The sequence below is a fragment of the Jaculus jaculus genome, chromosome 12 (genome assembly GCF_020740685.1).
Source record: "Jaculus jaculus isolate mJacJac1 chromosome 12, mJacJac1.mat.Y.cur, whole genome shotgun sequence".
NCBI classification, from domain to species: Eukaryota; Metazoa; Chordata; class Mammalia; order Rodentia; family Dipodidae; genus Jaculus; species Jaculus jaculus.
Window position 1 is genome coordinate 39,580,510 of NC_059113.1, and position 12,143 is coordinate 39,592,652.

The 12,143-nt window shown below is 45.6% G+C and overlaps 1 non-coding gene across 1 annotated transcript; it reads right to left on the reverse strand.

Annotated features, from left to right (window-relative positions):
* Positions 1-11,197: 11,197 nt before the first annotated feature.
* Positions 11,198-11,300, reverse strand: LOC123453856. The gene has a single exon (XR_006633033.1). It is a non-coding gene; the product is annotated as a U6 spliceosomal RNA (small nuclear RNA).
* Between the last annotated feature and the right edge of the window lie 843 nt (positions 11,301-12,143).

Below are 12,143 nucleotides of genomic sequence, written 5' to 3' on the forward strand. Positions count from 1 at the left end.
GCTAAATTTTCAACCTTTTTTTAATTACTAGTTTGAGAAAAGGTCTTGCTAACTTGCTCAGGTTGGTCTTCAGCTCACTCTGTGGCCCAGTCTGTGTCCTTGAACTTGTGATCCTCTAGTTTAGCCTTCTGATTGGCTGGATTATAGGTATGTACCATTTCTTTACGTACTGTTTCATCATAAGGTAATATGGATTATAGAAAGTACCTCAAGCATATGTGATAGAAAGGCTTACAAGTAAATTGAGCATTGTAGTGCTCTATCTGGATACCCCAGTATTTAGGAGGCTGAGGGAGGAGGATCACAAATTTCAGGCCGGTGTGGCATACAGGGTGAATTCAAAGCCACTCTGAGGTACATAGTCAGACCCTGTCTCCAAACAACAGGAGATATAGCTCAGTGGGAAAGTGCTTACCTATCATGTGTAAGGTCCTGGGTTGGTCCACAGAAACACACACACACGACATCTATGCAACTACATTCTCCTGTTTAGTTTATACCTTACCTTTACTATTGAGAAAAGTCATTTGAAAACAAAATTCCTTTCAGTTTTAAAAAGCTGATAGCTTGGATCACAAGCTTCTGAGCAAAGGCTTCATTAGGCTGGCTTAGGAGAAAAACCAAGGACTCCAAATACACCCTCACCTCTAGATTCAGGTTCAGATCTGACCTACCTTCTTGTGGCTGCATTTACTCAAGGATCTAAGGGGAAGTTCTCCCTCCACCATCACTGGGATGCAGACCTAGGACAGGGAGGACCACTGGGATGTTGCATTTCCAGTACGGCTCCAGGGCATCCCTTTGGGAAAATGTCTTCAGATTTATTGGGTAAAGTTGGGGATATAGCTTAGTGTCAGAATGTTCTCTTAGCATGTGCAAGGTCCTGGATTTGATCCTCTGTAACACACACACACGCACGCAAGCACGCATGCACACTATTGGGTAGAACTGAGACAGCTTCATTTTCTCATGGTGGCCTTACAACACAGATTAAGACAACAGTATATTTTATCTCCTTGGCCATAGGATTTGTTCAGAGAACGGTCCAAAAGAGTCTCTGGCTTGGAACTTTTCCTTCCAAATGCCTCCAGCAATAGATCTGCTGCCAAAGGCCTATAATCCCAGCTACTGGAGAGGTTGAGGCAAGAGAATAATAACAAGGTTAAGGCCATCTTGGGGATCACAGGTGTATTCAAGGCCAACCTGGGCAACTTAGTGAGCACTTGTCTCAAAATTCAGAAAAAAATATATATAAGGCAGGTAGGAGATATTGCTCAGTGGAAAAGCATTTACCTGTTATGCCAGGCCCTAAGTTCAATACCAATAAAATTTTTTTTAAAAAAAAAAAAAAAAAAGGCCAGTGCCTCCAGAAAGACTCTCCACACCTCGGCTGATTATGAGCCTAGGCAGGACTAGAGCTGCTGGGTGCCATGGTAACGAGAGAGCTGTAGGAGAGTAAAATTGACACGGAGCTGCATCAAATCAGAGGAAAGGGGAGTTAAGATAGAGAGGACCACAGATAGCCCAACCTGCACCTTCCTTTCTTTGAACCTTTCACTTATAAAATCAATACATTTTTAGCTGAGCAAGGTGGTGCACTCCTTTAACTCCAGCACTCGGGAGGCAGAGGTAGGAGGACCGCTGTGAATCTGAAGCTACCCTGAGACTATAGTGAATTCCAGGTCTCCCTCAAAACAACTCCCCCAAATTAATCCATGATTTTTTTTTTTTTCAGAGTGAGAAAGAGAAAGAGAGAGAAAGAACTTGCACCTCAGGGCCTCAGCCACTGCAATCAAACTCCAGATGCTTGTGCCATGTAGTGGGTATGTGCGACCATGTGCTTGCTTCACCTTTGTGTGTCTGGCTTATGTGGGATCTGGAGAGTTGAACATGGGTCCTTAGGTTCTTGCCTGCTAAGCCATCTCTCCAGCCCATATTATTACTTTTTAAATGTGCTTTCTGTACAGTTGCTGGTAAATTAAGGCTGAGACACAGACTTCATTTTCATAGGCACAGTGCAAGTACCTTTTATACTCAGGGACGTTATGAAAAGGACCTTCCTGCTTTAGCTGGCTGCATGCCCGGACTATCAAGTTGGGACTAGACCACAACCTCCTTCCTCCTTGTAAGGAGCATCTGCACAACCGCTCGACGGCCTATGGCTGAGAAGGGATTTCCTCTTTGAGGCAACTCCCCTCCAAGATGGTCCCAACGATGCTCACTTCCTGGTACTCACACTCTTGTGTATTCCCAGTGTGGGGCTGACTTGACCCATGAAGATACTATAGGCCAAAAGATTTGGTACTTGTAAAGTACACAAAGATACTGCCGCCTGTCTTGCTGACTCTGAGAGCACTCTCGGTGCAGCCAGCTGCCATGTCCCAAGGTCACCCAAGCAGCCGGCTCCCATGCCGAGGAGCCCAGGTCTCCAGCCTGCATCGTCGGGGTGGGTGTGCCATCTTGGAAGCAGACCCTCCAGCTGCAGTCCAGCCTCAGGTGACCATTGTAGCCTGAGTGAAGTGGTAACTTCGTGGGAGATCTCAAGCCAGATGCTCCAGTTCAGCTTCTGCCGAATTCTTGTCCCTCTTCACAAGTGTGCTTGAAGCCACTAGGCTTAGCAGAGTTGGTCCACAGCAGCAGGAAGGAAGGAGCTGTGTCTCTTCCTCCTCTGAGCCAAGGCTCTCGTCCTGGCCGCGGGCACTGCTGGGGCTCCTCGCTGATCTCCTTAGTAGATGCATCACCACAGCGATGGCTCTCATGCTTTGCCCTAAGAAAGCTGGCTTCTTTGTTTTGTTTGTGTATTTTTGAGCTGGATCTTACTCTGTAGCCCAGTCTTTTTTTTTAAACTCTTAATAATTCTCCTGCCTCAGACCCTCAAAGTGTTAGCATTACAAGTGTGAGTCTCCATGCCTATACCAAAAACTGAGACAATTCCGCTCTCGTTGTGAGGCTGCTGCCCCGGGTTTGTCCCTTCCTCATCAAGCACAGGGGAGAAACTCTTGCACATCCCTTTCCTGTGGAGTCAAGCAGTCAGAAGAGCCCTGTGAATTCTGCTTTCTCACAGGACTTTGCCAGTAGCACAGAAGGGGGCCCAGGAACGGTATGCCATCATCGTCATGGCAACATGCTCCCTGGTGGGTCTGGGCTGCACTCCAGGCAGAGGAAGCGGCTCCCAAGTGCAGTGGGCATCCAAGGGAGGGGCTGCCCAGAAAATGGAAGGAGTTGAGATGGGAAGCAAAGCAGGTATCCCATCTGTAAAGGCAGACAGCCAAGGGGACAATGAGCAAAGGCGGCCCCAGAGAACAGAGGACCCTCGGCTTGGGGTCTGACCAAAGCCAGATCTTTTCCTGCTCTGTGCTGTGTATTCTCCTCTGTGATGTGGTCAGTTCTGGGCTCCAGGGAACTTCTTGCTTCTGAAAATGAACGTCAACAAACCCTGTCCTTCCCCATGCCAGTGCTCCCAAACAAGGAACATTGATATCCCTTGGAGAGCAAAGCTCACACCCCCAGAATTATCTCCAGGAGATTCTAAAGTGTAGCGAGTGTGGGAAGAACTGACCTAGACCAAGGTTGTGAGTCAGGTCTATGACAAGAATCTCCAGGGAACATGAGAATGCAGACATCCTCAGCTCAGAATCCCCAGAGCTGGTGCGTGCATCGGAGTTTTCACAAAGTTTTCAGTAAATTGATGAGCTGCTAAAGTTGTCATACATCCCAACATAACATAAAGCCAAGCTTCCTAGAGACGGTGGTCAGTAAAGAATGAGGGAGGGGCTGGTGAGCCAAGGCTTGCCTACAATTTGATTTACTCTAGGTTAGGTCTAGGTGGGGATATGGTGTTGGAACTATTAAGTTTATTGAGGTTGGGATGATGGCTCAGTGTTTAAAGGCATTTGCTTGCAAAGCCTACTGGCCTCAGTTCAAGGTCCCAGGCACTCATATAAGCCAGATTCACGAAAGTGACACAAGCATCTGGCATTTCATTTGCAGTGGCAAGAGGACCTGGTGCACTCATACACACACACACACACACACACACACACACACACGTGTGTGCAAATTAATTAAGTAATTAAAAGGACCAAAAATTATTTGGCATGGTTATTTTTATATGGCTAACCTAGTACAAATTCACTAGGGCATTCTTGTTCCAACAGACTTCTAGAGGTAAAATTGATTTTCATCATGACTCGGAGGATCAGAGTTCAAGGCCCTAAGTAGGCCTTTGAAGATACCTCACAACCAGCAGCCTCAGCCTCCATAAGCGGAGGGGCAGTGGGGGACAACAGAGCTCATCAGAGGGTAAGGTGTGATGTGACCCACTGACTCACCTGGTGATGGGCCACGCTTGAAGGGACTATGTTCCTCATTCCCTTATTTTATGAATATTTAATTTTCTTTTTAATCATTTTTAGATTACAGAAGTAATATGAGCTCATAGTAGCTAATAAATCAATGCCAAAATTTATACAGAAAATTAATTCTTCTACCTCCCACTCAGTTCCCAGCCTCTTCTCCCAGGTGACTGGTACTCAGACATCTCTCTCAGCTTTACTTAAGAAAGGCTGCGAAGAGGGTTCAGTGACTAAAAGCACTCGCTTGCAACGTTTACAGGCCTGGGGCTCAATTCCCAAGCCACCCACATAAGTCAAAAGCAAAGAGCGCAAGTGTCAAGTGTTCCTTCCAGTGGAACAAATAAATAAGTTAGGAAAATTTACTTTGGAAATGAGTTGGTTTCACATAAATTAATTTGCCCAATAATCAAAATTGTTCACTTTTACCCACAAACACTTGAAAAAGCTTGGAGTCTTTTAACCCTGCTAGATGAAAATCCTTAAAAAAAAAAATTACATGCTGAGTTGACTGCTTTATTTAATTAAATTTAGTGTGCATGTGTGTACACATGCTTGGATCTTTTGCTGCTGAGACAGGTTCACACTATGCAGTCCTGACCCTCCTGCCTCAGTCTCCAGAATGCTGGGATTACAGGCATGCACCACCACACCTGGCTCCTTTTTGCTTTCTTAAATCTTTTCACTTTGTTTGAAGATGGCGTCTCGCTCTAGGCCAGGTTGGCCTTGAACTCATGGCAATCATCTTGCCACAGACTCCCAAGTGCTAGGACTACAGGCATGCATCAGCATGCCCAGCTCTTTTACCTTTTACCTTTTCATTCATTTTTATTACATTTAACTCATGTGCGCCTCACATCACCCGCCCTCCCTCATCTCCCCCAGTCCCACCATAATCTCTCTTTTTCTGACTACCCACCACTCGCCACACCATGGAAGAGAATGACTTCCCCTCCCCAGAAACTTTTAACTGTCATTAGCTCTTTAGGGAGAGGAGTAGGAACCTTCCAAGTCCCTCCCGTATCTATGACAGAATGTTGACTGGCAGGTCTTGTTCAGTTAACTGCACCTGGTGTGAGTTCATGAGTGCAGTGGCCTTGTTATGTCCAAACACCAGAGTTCTACAGCACTTCTCCTAACCCTAGAGCTCTTACATTCTCCTGTCCCATCTTTTAGGTGTTCCCTGGGCCCTGGAGGAGATGTGTATATATGTCCTATTTAAGGCTGATCACTCATTAATCATTTATTGACCAGTTATAACATTCTGTATTGATCACCTTCCACTGCCATTTTTTTTTTTCCTTTGGTTTTTCAAGGTAGGGTCTCACTCTAACCCAGGATGACCTGGAATTCACTATGAAGTCTCAGGGTGGCCTTGAACTCAATGGCAATCCTCCTACCTCTGCCTCCCAAGTGCTGGGGTTAAAGATGTGCTCCACCACACCCGGCTCACTGCCATTTTTTAAAGGCTTTTCTGATAGGATCTGAGAAAAGAACTGATCTATGAATATAAAGATAAATATTAAGATGGAAGATTGATAACATATCTGTTTAGTAATAGTAGGTTCTTCCCTGGAACCTACATTCTCCCCAGCCATAGACTTTTGATCCAGTTTCTGGTATCATAAATGAATTCTCTCCTGTGAAGTGGGCCCCAAAATTCAATCATAGGGCTGTTGGTTACCACCGTAGCTGTCATCCTCTATTGTACTAGAGGGTACATCTTGCCTGGTGGGTCAGTATTGCGGAATGCAGGGTTCACCACTAGGTAGTATTGCTAATGACTTTTCTCTCCCCATAACCTGCACAGCACTTTCCAGCACTATGTAAGCTAGCCAGCAGGAAGGAAGCTTCGGTCCAGCTCTAACTTGGTTTCTCTATATTTTGCACGCAACCACGCTGGCTTTCCTTGAGGCTCTTAAGTTAATTCCCCTAATATCCGTCCTTCTCTTACCAGTCCCGGTTCTCAGCTGCCAATGGGCACATCTTCCTCTGTCGAAACATTTGTACCATACGCTGTGGTCTGAAAAAAACTATATTTAAAAAATGTATTAGCTTGTTTGAAGGCTCTTAGGACATATGCTCTAAGATTCTCAAGGTCTTTCAGAAGAGTTAATTGAGAACCAGCACTCAGGAGGTGAAGGTAAGAGGATTGTAATTTGAGACCAGCCTGGGTATGGAGTGAGATTTTTTTTTTTTTTTTTTTTGGTCTCAAAAAGTAAAAAAATAAGTTACCTGAGTGTTGTGGTCAGCTCCATGTTGGTGGAACGAACATCCAACAAGACACAGTTTATGGGAGGAAAAGGTGTATTCCAACTGACAGGTCCAGGGGAAGTTCCATCAGTGTTGAAAGAAGCCGGCTCCCTTTTCACAAATCCAAGCAGATAGAGACCGCACAAAGCAAGCATGAGTGACCAGAGCTCAAACTGCTCTCCACACAGATCCATCTCCAACCTACCTTAGGGCTGGTCTCCAGGATCCTACTCCCAGTGATTCCTCCACTAGCTGGATGGCTGCAGACCCAAGTTACAAGCTTAATTTCAATAAAACATCTGAATCTATAGAACCATAATTTACACTGTCACATTCAAACTACCACACTGAGTAAGCTCAGACACATGCGTATACTTATGTACTTTAGTATCATGGCAAGTTTCAACCCTGGGAAAAAGGCAAGAGAAGAGGAACCCAGACCCCATTGCTACTTCAGCTGTTGTCTTGCTAGCTCAGAATTCCTTTTGCTCAGTTCTTGCTGAATTCTGGACTTCCAAAGTACCTGGTTAATGGCTTCTGGGAAAACCAGGTTTCTTGCATTGATTCCCTCTATTTTGAATACAGAGAAGTCTCTGGTGGGTACCTTTTAGTCTACCCTATTTTAACACTGGGAATTTATGGGGTACATTCCTACTTCCAGTCTCTAGGTCCATGGGGAGTAGTTTGCGCACAATGCCTCTCTCCTTCTAGCAACCATGGAAGGTTGGCTTGGCAAACCTTTGTCTGACAGGGAGAGCCTTTTGGGGAAGGCAACAGAGATGCAAACCTGTCTCCCATTTCCTCACCAGCCTCAAAGGCTCTGGGAAAAATAGTTTTAATTAGTCTAGAGAGTTTAAAAAAAGGGGGGGGGGGGCTTCCTTCTACCGCCTTGTCATGCCAGGCCTGGAAGTTTTCATAAATAATGCTGGCTTCTCAGTTCAGGAGATGATGCTTCTGACAGCTTTGCCCACAAGGCACCAAGGACGTTCCACAGAGCTGAGCCTTGACCCAGACTCAGCCTAGGATGGCTTCGGCACCCTCCCCAGGGCCTTGGGCACCGGTGCCACTCCCTCATTTAGCAGTTGAGGAAATTGAAGCCTAAGGGGGCATAGCCACTGTCCTAGGCGTGTCATTAGTAAGCCGCAGAGTTGGAACTTGGATGAGCTTCATTGTTTGAGTCTTCATTAATACACGGAGCTAATTATAGTCATTGAAGAGACTGTTCCTTCTCTTCGCGATTAATTTTGGATTTATTTTTAGCCTCCAGAAGAATAAAGGCTCCATGGCTTGTTCCGAGAAAGCAGTGGGCTGTTCCCCCCCCGGAGAAAGCCAAAGACCTGCAGCCGGGTCACTCAGCCCTACACGAGGTTGTGGGTTTCGGTTTATTTGTTTATTTATTTTATTTTGGAAGCACAAAATTCCACAGGGTTTGTGTCAACGCAAGTGACCTCAAATGGACACTGGAACTGTTCTCCAACCTTGATCAGGCTGCGAGCTACCTGCACAGGAAAGGAGCCGCGTCAGCCCGGGGCTGCGGGGAACTGCATGCGGGGACGACTTTGTCTTCGCTGCAAGAGAAGCCAGCTGGGGTCAACGAGGTCCTTCTGCGTCTTGTCGCACATGCGCATGCGCGTGCCTGCACTCAAGGATGTGTTCATCGCATGATGTTTTGGTTTTTTGTTTTTTTTTTTTAATTTGACAGCGACAGACACAGAGAGAAAGACAGATAGAGGGAGAGAGAGAGAATGGGCGCACCAGGGCTTCCAGCCTCTGCAAACGAACTCCAGACGCGTGCGCCCCCTTGTGCATCTGGCTAACGTGGGACCTGGGGAACCAAGCCTCGAACCGGGGTCCTTAGGCTTCACAGGCAAGCGCTTAACCGCTAAGCCATCTCTCCAGCCCCACCGCATGGTTTTTGAAGAACTGGGCTGTCCCGGTAGATTTCCCATGCTTTCCTCACATTGGGCCTGGGTCCTGTGACAGCCAAGACTTTCTGTCTCTGGCTGTGGTATTGTCTCTATCTACACTGGTCTGTTGTTATTTTCTCCCCAAGGGCAATCTGATTTCCATACTTTCTTGCAGAGTAGGAATGGAACAGGAAGTCTGTTTTCATCCCCCACCCCCACCTCCTAGGCAATAATGATCAGAGCACAGATTTGATTTCTTTTTATTTTTGCTTTTTTGGCAGTGCTGGGGACTGAACTCAGGCCCTCCCACATGCTAGAGAAAGGGAGATGGAGGTGCTCAGATGAATTAAATTAGTTGTGGGACCAAAACTAACCGAAATTGAAGCCTGAGCACCTCCATCTCCCTTTCTCTTGTGGTGGTGAAGCCCTTAGGCTGGAATTTCATCAGACTCCAGAGTTTATCGAGGGAAATGAGAAAGTTAGGCTTTGTTTACTGTTTCCAGTCTCCACCCCCCATCTTTATTCCCTTTTCTTATTCACTGTCTCCTGTTCCCACCTTTTTTTCCTATTTGCTTGTTACTACTGTCAAGTAAAAATTGCAGGCCATTGTTTCAGACTAAATCCTTATGCTGGGCTTTAACACACCAGGCTAAAAACCAAAATGGTGTCACTCACATTGAAGTTCCATGCCACCAACCTACAACTAAGCTGTTTATCTGACCTTCTCAGAAGTCAGGATTAGTGAGATAACAACCCAGTGTCCAGAATGAAAACGAAGTTTCTCCCCGCTTAATCCATAAACAAGAAAGTAGTCCAAAGTGGCCTGATGATAACTCTTTTTCTGTTGTCCTGCCTTTTGGTCCCCACCTGACAAGGCAAGAGACATTGATTTTCTTTTTGTTCTGTTACTGCTTCCTTCAGCTCTTTTATTTTTTAAAAAATATTTTATTTATTTATTTATTTGAAAGAGAAAGAGAGAGATAATAGTGTGGCAGGACCTCCAGCCACGCAAACAAACTCCAGATACATGCACCACCTCGTGCATCTGGCTTTACATGGGTACTGGGGAATTAAATCTGGATCCTTTAGTTTTGCCGGCAAGTGCCTTAACAGCTAAGCCATCTCTCCAGCCCCTTAATTTTTATTTTATTTATTTATTTGAGACAAAGGGAGGCAGATAGAGAGAATGGGAGAGCCAGGGTCTCTCTTCAGCCCTTTTCTGTCTATTAAGCCAACCTCTGTGTCTCAGCGCATTGGAACACATATTCTATTTGATGGAGTAAAGTTGTTGCCAGTTTTTGCTTCTAAACTGGGTCATTGTTCCCTCTGGGAACTGTGAAACCAATGTGACCAAGGGCCAGTGGAAGAGTCATTTATTTTTTTTAGGCTTCCAAGAGTAGGAGATAGACTCACAAGCCAACTTCTGAATTTTTGTTTGTTTGTTGTTGTTGCTTCAATATTTATTTATTAGACAGACAGAGAGAGAGAGAGAGAGAGAGATAGAGAGAGAGAGAGGAACAAAGAGAAGGAGAGAGAGAATATGAGTGTGCCATGACCTCTTGCCTCTGCAAATGAACTCCAGACACATATGCCTCTCTGTGTATCTGGCTTTATATGAGTACTTGGGAATTGAATCCAGGCCACCTTTAGGCCACTAAGGCATCTCCCCAGTTCCTGTTGTTTATAAGACAAAGTTTCAGGTATCCCATACTGGCCTTGAACTTGGCTAGCCTTGGACTTCTGTTCCAACTGCGTCCACCTCCCAAGTGATGGAATTACAGGCTGCCTGGCTCTCACAAATCAACTTTTGAAAACACACACAAAAAAAAATTGAAACAGGGCTGGGAAAATGGCTTAACAGTTAAGGCATTTGCCAGCAAAGCCTAAGGACCCCAACTTGATTCCTCAGGACCCACATAAGCCAGATGCACAAAGGGGCACATGCATCTGGAGTTCATTTTCAGTGGCTGGAGGCCCTGGCATGCCCATTCTCTCTTTCTCTCTGCCTCTTCCTCTCTCTCCCTCTCAAATAAGTAAATAAAAAAAAATATTTAAAAAAAAAACTGAAACAGAAGAAAGAAAACCACTGGGGCTCAGGAGGTTTTAGAAAGAAACCTGGGAGGACGAAGCTAATAAAGGGAGGAGTATTCTTCTTCCCTGATAATGTGCATTGCACCCCTCATGCCCCAATTCAGACATCTCCTCTTTTTACTCCTTCTACTGTTCCTTTAGGTCCTCACCATGGCAACTGTCAGCTGTTTTGGCACTGGAGGGGGGCCATTTAAGATGCAGATGAGGTTATAATGGAGTTAGAGGTTGCCTGGAGGTCACTCTGACAGCCATCTTAGAGCCAGTCAGTTCAGAGTGGTCCACTTGAATAGAAGAGGGACTTAAGACTCCAGTTATCCTGTCTTAAAAGATGAGTGGGATTAGGGTAGGACAGAAATTCAGGGGAGTCAGCAAGTGAGAGACTATGTCTCAATAAGTAAGGAGGAGAGCAATCCAGCATCAACCCCTGGCCTCCACAGGCACATGCACACATGGGCCTCCACACCCAAGAACACACACAAATGCACACACACATGCACAAGCAAATGATTGTTAAACAAAATTGCTGCCACTTTCTTTTCTGACGTCTCTTTGCCTTCTTATTTTCTGTCCTCTTCAAGCCTTGTTATTTGTTATTGTTTTATGGAACTCTTCATGAATTTGCATGTCATCCTTGCATAGGGGCCATGCTAATCTTCTTTGTATTTTTCCAATTTTAGTATATGCGCTGCCAAAGCGAGCAAAAGCCTTGTTTTGTTTGAGGAGAGTTTCACGCCGTAGGCCAGTCTGTCCAGAATTCACTATGTAGATCAGGTTGGCCTGAAACTTGTGATGACCCTCCCACCTCTTATCACACGCGTGTGCTACCACACCCAGCTTCCTGATGTCATCTTGCAACTGATCCTCAAGGTCAGGAATCCCCAAGCGGTACAGAAAACATCTAGTATTAATATAAAGACCTATTAGGTTTATAATAGGGTAGATATTTACATATCTTATATATAATATCGAGGAGTCAAGAAGCTTGGCAAGCTTCACTCCAGCATTGGTGTTGCAAGCGCCGTGGTGCACAGACAACCTTGCTTGTCTGCTTGCACTGACTGCATTGGGATGTAGCGTCCATACAACAGGTGCCCAAATGAGGATGGACCAGAGCTCATCTCTGTGTTTCGGTCTCCTGGATGAAGAAGCAGATCATTAGCCAAGTGAGTGGTGCGCCCCTGCAATTCTAGAACTCAGGACTTTGAGGCCAGCTGGGCAGCAACCTCCTACCCCACCCCCACACACATAAAGAATGAAAACGTTTTCAAAATCATCTATTTATTTATTTGAGAGAAACAGATAATGAATGGGTCTCTTACTGCTGCAAACAAACTCCAGATGCATGTACCACTTTGTGTGTGTGGCTTTATGTGGGTGCCAAGAAATTGAACCTGGGCTGGCAGGCTTGCAAGCAAGTGCCTGTCCCTGTTAAGCCATCTTCTCAGCCCCCAAAGAAATAGATGAGTACCAGCATTGTCATTACTGACCCCCTCTCCCGATGACCACGATCCCAACTTCTAGGAACCTCATCTGCATCCAG